Source organism: Chrysochloris asiatica, unplaced genomic scaffold (genome assembly GCF_000296735.1).
Source record: "Chrysochloris asiatica unplaced genomic scaffold, ChrAsi1.0 scaffold00061, whole genome shotgun sequence".
NCBI lineage: Eukaryota > Metazoa > Chordata > Mammalia > Afrosoricida > Chrysochloridae > Chrysochloris > Chrysochloris asiatica.
Genome location: NW_006408579.1, coordinates 3,945,264 through 3,953,083, shown reverse-complemented (window position 1 = coordinate 3,953,083; position 7,820 = coordinate 3,945,264). Strand labels below are relative to the sequence as shown.

At 35.7% G+C, this 7,820-nt stretch overlaps 1 pseudogene; it reads left to right on the top strand.

Annotated features, from left to right (window-relative positions):
• Positions 1–7,239: 7,239 nt before the first annotated feature.
• On the top strand, positions 7,240–7,563 carry LOC102815721 (annotated as a pseudogene).
• The last annotated feature ends 257 nt before the right edge of the window (positions 7,564–7,820 follow it).

Below are 7,820 nucleotides of genomic sequence, written 5' to 3'. Positions count from 1 at the left end.
ATATATATATTTCATTGGTTTTTCTTTTCTAGAAGACCTGCCTAAGACAGTAGCACAATATGAAATTCAAGTACATATGCATGCACTTTCAAAAGATCATTTGGAACAGAAAACCTTGATTTTCATATCAAATTCTCTCAATAAATCAAAGGACACAGAAATAGTCAAATGTTGAAAGACAAATTAGTGTCCTGGAAAACCGACTAGAAGAACAGTCTCAAGTTACGGAAAATGAGATTATGAAGGAACAGGATTAAATGCTTGAAAGATAGATTCTAGAGAACTAACATATCAATACAAATTCTAGAAATGGCAAAAAGGAAAACAGAAAAGGAAAGAATAAAGAAAAATCAATAATGAAAGAGAACATTTCCTGAAAAGTTTCCATAGATCTTTTGGTTATGTAACTCTCATTTTGTTTCTTAGTGATTATTGTAATGATTACAGTTTAAATACTTGACCTTCCCTTTCCTCAATCTAATTAGAGATCATTTGTACCACTTCACATAAAATGTAGAATGATTGCAGCCGTATAGGTTCTGCCTTTATGTTGTAATTGTCATATGTAGTAAAAATATTTCATTCCTTTTTATTTTAAAATTATCTGCAGTTTTTATTTTTTTCATTCATTGCTACTGTACAAGATATATGTAATAAGTTTTAAATATAAAGAATCAAATACATTAGAAACTACACAGGGGAAAATATATAGACTTAAATGCTAAAATTTTAAAAAAACACAAATTTCTAAAATCATTGACCTATGGTTCCATGTAAAAGAATGAGAAAATAAAGACTAAAATAACCCAAAGGAAACAAAATAGTAAAGATTCATAAAATAATGTATTTATAAAAGTATAAATAATAAAGATAAGATTTAAAATCAAAGAAAGAGTAAATTAGCAAAGCCAAAAGCTTTTTCTTTGAAAATATTAACAAATTTTAAAAACCTCTAACTAGAAGATCAAGAAAAAAAAGAGAGAGAATATAAATCAATACTATCAGATATGAAAAGGGCATTCTAAAAATTAATTAATTGTTTTATTGTAAATCCTTAAAGAACATTATGAGGATAATAAAAGAATATGATGAACAACTTTGTGCCAATATATTCAACAACTTCAATAAAATGAACAGATTTCTTTAAAATACAATCCACTAAAATTGACACAAGGAGTAAAAGAAAATCCGAAAAGCTCTCTATCTACTGAAGAAATTAATTTCATTATTAAAATTCTCCCAACCCTACCCCCCAAAAAACACACGCTAGGACAAGATGATTTCCCTACTGAATTCTATAAAGCACTCAAAGAAATAAAGCCAATCTTGCACAAAATATAAAGAAAGAGGTGATTACTGCTCAGCGTACTTTATAAGGCCAACATAACCTTAATACCAAAATCTGACAAAGATAATTCCAAAAAAGGGAACATTAAGGACCAATTGTTGTTGTTGTTAAGTACTGTTGAGTCATTTCTGACCCATAGCGACCCTGTGTAGGGTTTCGGAGGAGCAGCTGGTGAACTTGAACCACCAACCTTGAAGTTCAAATGGCTTTGCAGTCTGGCGCATTAATACACAGCGCCACATTAAGGACCAATAGCCCTCATGAATACAAATGAAAAACAAGCTGTGTGAATGTCAGCAGATTGATTCCAACAAAATATAAAACAGCTAATACATCATGACACAATGGCTTTTATTCTAGGAATGCAAGGTTATGTTAACATTCAAAAATCAATCAATGTAATTCTTGATTTTTGAATGTTAACAGAATATCAGAGTACAACCACATGATAATTTTAATAGATGAAGAATACCATCTCATCATAAAATTCCTAGAAAATTAAGAAAAATGGAAAGGTCCTTCAAAATGCTAAAGAATACCTATGAAAAAGCGATAGTTTACATCACACTTGGTGGTAGAAAATTGAATTGCTCCCCTTTAAGATCACAGCAACAAAATCTGCTTTGACAACTTCAATTCAATATTTCTAGACATCTTAGTCATTGCAATAAGACCAAGAATGAAAAATAAAAGGCATACACTTTACAAAGGAAAAGTAAAGCACACGCTTTTTACAAATGATGATTCTTTGTTTAGAAAAAAACAATGATCATATAGAAAAATTACTAGAACCCATAGAATAAATGAGTCAAGCAAGGATGCAGAATACAAGGATACAGGTTAATGTAAAAATTCAATTGTATTTTTATGCACTGTTGTTGTTGTTGTTGTTAAGTGCCGTGGAGTCGGTTCCGACTCATAGCGACCCTGCACAGGGTTTCCGAGGCTGTAAATCTTTACGGGAGCAGAACACCTCATCTTTCTCCCGCGGAACCACTGGTAGTTTCGAACTGCTGACCTTGCGGTTCACAGCCCGATTCGTTACCACTACGCTACCAGAGTTCTTAGAAAATAATTTAAAATCCATTATATAGTAACTCTAAAAAAATATATAGAAATGAAGCTAACAAAATACATGCAAGAAGTTTACACTGTAAATTACAAAACACAGCTTAGTGAAATTTAATAAGATCCAACTAAATGGACAAAGATGTGCTTGAACTAAGTCAATGTATTTGTCAATAGTTTCTTATGTATGTGAAAGTTGAACAATGAGTAAAGAAGACTGAAGATGGATTGATATATTTGAGTTATGATGTTGGAGAAGAATATTAAAAGTACCATGGACTGTGAGAAGAAGAAACAAATCTGTGTTGGAAGAAGTACAGCCAGCATGGTCCTTAGAAGCCAGGATGGTGAGCATTCATTTCTCATACTTCAAACATATTATCAAGAGGGACCATTCCCTGAAGAAGGACATCATGCTTTATAAAGTGTAGGATCAGTGAAAAAGAAGAACTCCCCCCACCCCCAGTGAGATGGATTGGCACAGTGGGTCGTGCAATGGGCTCTATCAAAATGATTGTGAGGATGTCACAAAATTGGGCAGTGTTTCATCCTGGTGTGCATAAAGCAGCTATGAATTGGAACCAACTCAATAGCACCTAACAACAACAACAACGAAATGGAAAACTATACTATGCTCATGACTAGAAGGCACAGATTGGTAAGATTGTTGCTGTTGTTGTTAAGTGCCGTCGAGTCAATTCCGACCCATATCAACCCTGTATAGGGTTTCCAAAAAGCAGCTGGTGATCTTGAACTGCCAACCTTGCAGTTCAAACGGCTTTACAGTCTGGCGCATTAACCCACAGCACCACACCATAATACTCCCAAAATTGATCTATGGCTTCAGTGCTATTCCAATCAAAATTCTAGCACACTTTTCAATGTAAATAGGCAACTTCGTTCTTAAATTTACATGGAAATGGAAAGAACCTAGAATATACTTACCAATTTTAAAAATAACAACAACAAAAAAAAAGGGTCATCTTACAGGACTTAACTTTACCTAATCTGAAACTTGTTCTCAAATGTAGAGGTGATAAAGCAAATGGAAGAAATGAGGAGGTAAAAGACCTGAACAGAAAATGTCAAAGGGCAGCCCAAGACAGGGTCAAATATTACAATGCAATGTGCAAAGACCTGATGATAGAAAACCAAATGGGATAGTACTCTCAGCATGACTCAAGATGAAAAAACTGAGGGGAAAAGAAAATCAAGCTTTGTCTTGCAATATTGAAGGGCTGTTTGGGCAAATTATTGAATGCTGCAGAAAGCATTAAAAAAAAAAAAAAAAGATGGAAGGAATATACAGAGTCACTGCACCAAAAAGAAATGGTTGATATTCAACCATTTCAAGAGGTAATTTATTATAAAGAGCCAATGGAACTGAAGGAAGAAGTCAAAGCTGCACTGAAGGCATTGGCAAAGAATAAGGCTCCAGGAATTAACGGAATACAAATTGAAATCTTTCAGTAAACTGATACAGCACTGAAGGCAATCATTCATCTATAATAAAATGTCTTCCACAAATTTGGGAGACAGTTACATGGGCAACTGATTGGAAGAGATCCATATTTGTGCCCTTTCCAAACAGAGGTGACACAATGGCTTGAGGAAATCATCATCCAATATAATTAATTTCACACGCAAGTAATTTTTTGCTAAAGATAATGCAAAAACAGTTGCAACCGTACATTGACAGAGCACTGGCAGAGGTTGAAGCTGGATAAAGAGGAGGATGTGGAATGAGAGATATCATTGCTGATGTCAGATAGATCTTGACTGAAAGCAGAGAATGCCAGAAAAGTGATTACTTTTGCTTTTTTGACTATGCAAAGGCTTTCGACTGCATGGATCATGACAAGCTATGGACAGCATTGTGAAGAATGAGTATTCCAGTACACTTAATTGTGCTCATGAGGAACCTGTACATAAATCAAGACGCAGTTGTTCAAACAGAACAAGGGAACATTGAATTGTTTTAAATCAGGAAAACTGTGTGCCAGGGTTGTATTCTTTCACCACACTTGTTCAATCTGTATGCTGAGCAAATAATCTAAGAAACTGGATTATATAAAGAAGAACATGGCATCAGGATTGGAGGAAGGCTCAATAACAAATTGTAATATGCAAATGACACAACCTTGCTTGTTGAAAGCAAAAAAGACTTAAAATATTTACTGATGAAGACCAAAGACCACAGCCTTCAGTATGGATTGCATCTCAGTGTAAAGAAAACAAAGAGGACTTAAAATACTTACTGATGAAGATCAAAGACCTCAACCTTTGATATCGGTTGAAACTCAATGTAACAAAAGCAAAAATCCTCACAACTGGACCAATAAATTACATCACAATAAATGGAGAGAAAACTAAAGTTGTCAAAGACTGCTTGGATCCACTATCAACACTTATGAAAGCAACAGTCAAGAAATCAGCCAATGTATTGCATTAGGCAAATCTGCTGCACAAGACCTCTTTACAGTGTTCAAGAGCAAAGATGTCAGTTTGAGGACTAAAGTTGGCCTGGCCCAAGCCATGGTATTTTCTAAAGAAAATACCTCATATGCAAGTGCAGCTTGGACAATGAATAAGGAAAACCATAGAAGAATTGATGCATTTGATTTACAGTGCTGAAGTAGAATATTAAAGGTAACATGGATTGCCAGAAGAACAAACAAATCTGTGCTGGAAGACGTAAAACCAGAATACTCTTTAGAAGTCAAGGTGGCCATACTTCATCTCTCATACTTCAGACATGTAGTCAGGAGGAAGCAGTCCCTGGAGAAAGACATCATACTTGGTAAAGTGGGAGAAAGCAAAAAAGAGGGAGACCCTGAATGAAATGTATTGCCACAGTAACAGCATCAATGGGCTCAAGTGTACAAGGAATTGTGAGGATGGAGCAGAATGGAGTGGTGTTTTTTTCTGTTGTACATAGTATTACCAGGATTTGGAACCAACTCAATGGCATGTAACAACTGGTAGCATAGTGCTTACGAATCGAGCTGCTAATCTCACAGTCAGCACTTCGAAACTACCAGCTGTTTCATAGGAGAAAGATGAGGCTTTCTGCTCCCATAAAGATTTACAGTCTCGGAAACCCTATGCAGGATCACTATGAGTCGGAACCGACTTCATGACACTTAACAACAGCATAAAGTTAAAATTACAGTAAGCAAGACAAATTAGTGCTAGTGAAACATAAATGTGTATTTCAAAGGAATAGTATACAAAGTCTATAAATAAACACCACTATCATGCACAAAAATTTTCTCAGGATGTATGATAGAACCAAATGTAAAATCTAAAATTTTACATCTAGAGGAAAACGTCTTTATATCATCAAAGTAAGCTAAGGTTCCTTTCATGTAATACACACGCATATACAATGTAAATCATAAAACAGAAACCATTTGGACTTAATCAAAGCAAATAAAAATCCTTGTTCTTTGAAAGACCTTATTAAGAAAATATAAAATCAAGCTACATATGTGGAAAAAATATTCACAATATATATAACAGGTGTGGCACTGTGTGTGGACTATAAGGTCAGTTTGAACTGCAAAGCAGGCTGTTCAAATTCACAAGCTGTTCCTCAGAAACCCTGTACAGGGTTACTATGGGTAGGAACCAACTCAACGTCACTTAGTAACAATATAATTGATAAAGAACTCTTAAATTCAAAAACAAGAAGATTAAAAACTACAATGGAAAGTGAACAAAATAATTAAACAGATATTTCACAAAACAGAGCCTATGGATAGCCAATCATCACATTAAAGTTGTTTAACATCATTAGTCATAAGAGAAAACTATTGGATACTACTTACTAATTAGAATGGCTATAATTAAAATAAATTGACCACACTATGTGCTGCTCATGATATGAAACAAATGGAACACTTATATAATCACTTTGGAACACAGTCTGACAGTCCCTTCCACTTGTAGATATTTACCCAAGGGAAATAAAATCATGTGTCCACACAGAGATTTCTATGTGAATGTTTATAGTAGCTTTACCAGAATCTCCACAAACGGGAACTAACTTAAATGTCTCTCATCAGATCAAGGGATAAACGAATTGTGGTCTGTTCATAGAGTAAAACATAAAAGAAATGAATTTGTGTTAGCTTACATAAAGTGAGTGAATGTCAGTCATTTTTCCATGTAAAATAAATATACTCTATGATTTCTAATAGTCTAAAAAATTCACGGCAACATATTGGCAAAAAGTTGAAGTATTTCTCTTAAGATGGGGTATAAAGGGAGAAGTTAACATTACAAAGAAGCATAAGGCAACTTTTGGGAGTAATATTAGTAATATGTTGATTGTAGATACGATTTTACCAGTGTATACGTGTGTCAAAAGCAATCAAACTGCATAGTTTAAATATGTGCAGTTTAGTGTACTTCAGTTATACTTCAATAGATTCAGGATACAAAGAGGAGTCAACCATATAAACGCATACCAAACAGAGAGAAAGAGTATCAATTAAAAGAAATAAGATTAACAGATATTTTAAAACTGTAAATTTACAAGAAATACTAAAAGTGATCATGAAAGGTTGAAAATAAAGAAATATGCAAAAACATACTTGGACGGAGGCTCCTGCAGCGGTCGCTGGCTGTGGGTTGTAGAGTTGCTCTGCGCCCCTCGGCCCCCACCCACTCAGCGTCTCCTCGCACGGGCCCAACTCACTTCTTGGCATCATGGCCACCACAACAGGAACAGCTCTCGGGTTTTGAGGCCTCGGGGTGGTGGCTCCAGTTTCTCATTAGGCTTTGACGAACCAGCAGAACAACCTGCGAGGAGGAACAAAATGGCCTCCGACATCTTTGGGACATCTGAATAAAATCCCCCTTCTTGGACCAAGTCTGCAGGTGCCAAGACTAGTGGTGGTAGGGAAGATTCTGAATCACCTTTGCCCCAGACAAGGAAGTCTTCTGAAGTAAACTCTGGAGACTTTTTAGATCTGAAGGGAGAAGGTGAACTTCACGAAAACGTGGACGCAGAGCTGCCCACCAGTCTGGGGCAGAGTGAGAAGTCCGTGTGTGCTACTCCTGTGCCCAGCCCAGTCGCACCGGCCTCCGTGTCGTCCGGAAGAAACCCTCTAGGCAGCAAGACCAGCGGAATCCTGGGTTAACTCCAACTGTCTGAACTCCGTCCTCTGTTTGTTCTCTTCATGCTTGTGAACTGCACAACTTGAGCCTGACTGTACATCTTTTGGATTTGTTTCATTAAAAACGAAGCACTTAAAAAAAAAAAAAAAAAAAAGCTACTTGGAAAACCTAAGTTAAAAATAAATATGAACATTGCATTTGTAATATCAAGAAAGATAGGAAGGCTTGCAGGGTATAACCTTTGGTTGTTGATGCATGGAGGGGATTGTAGTCATGTCAA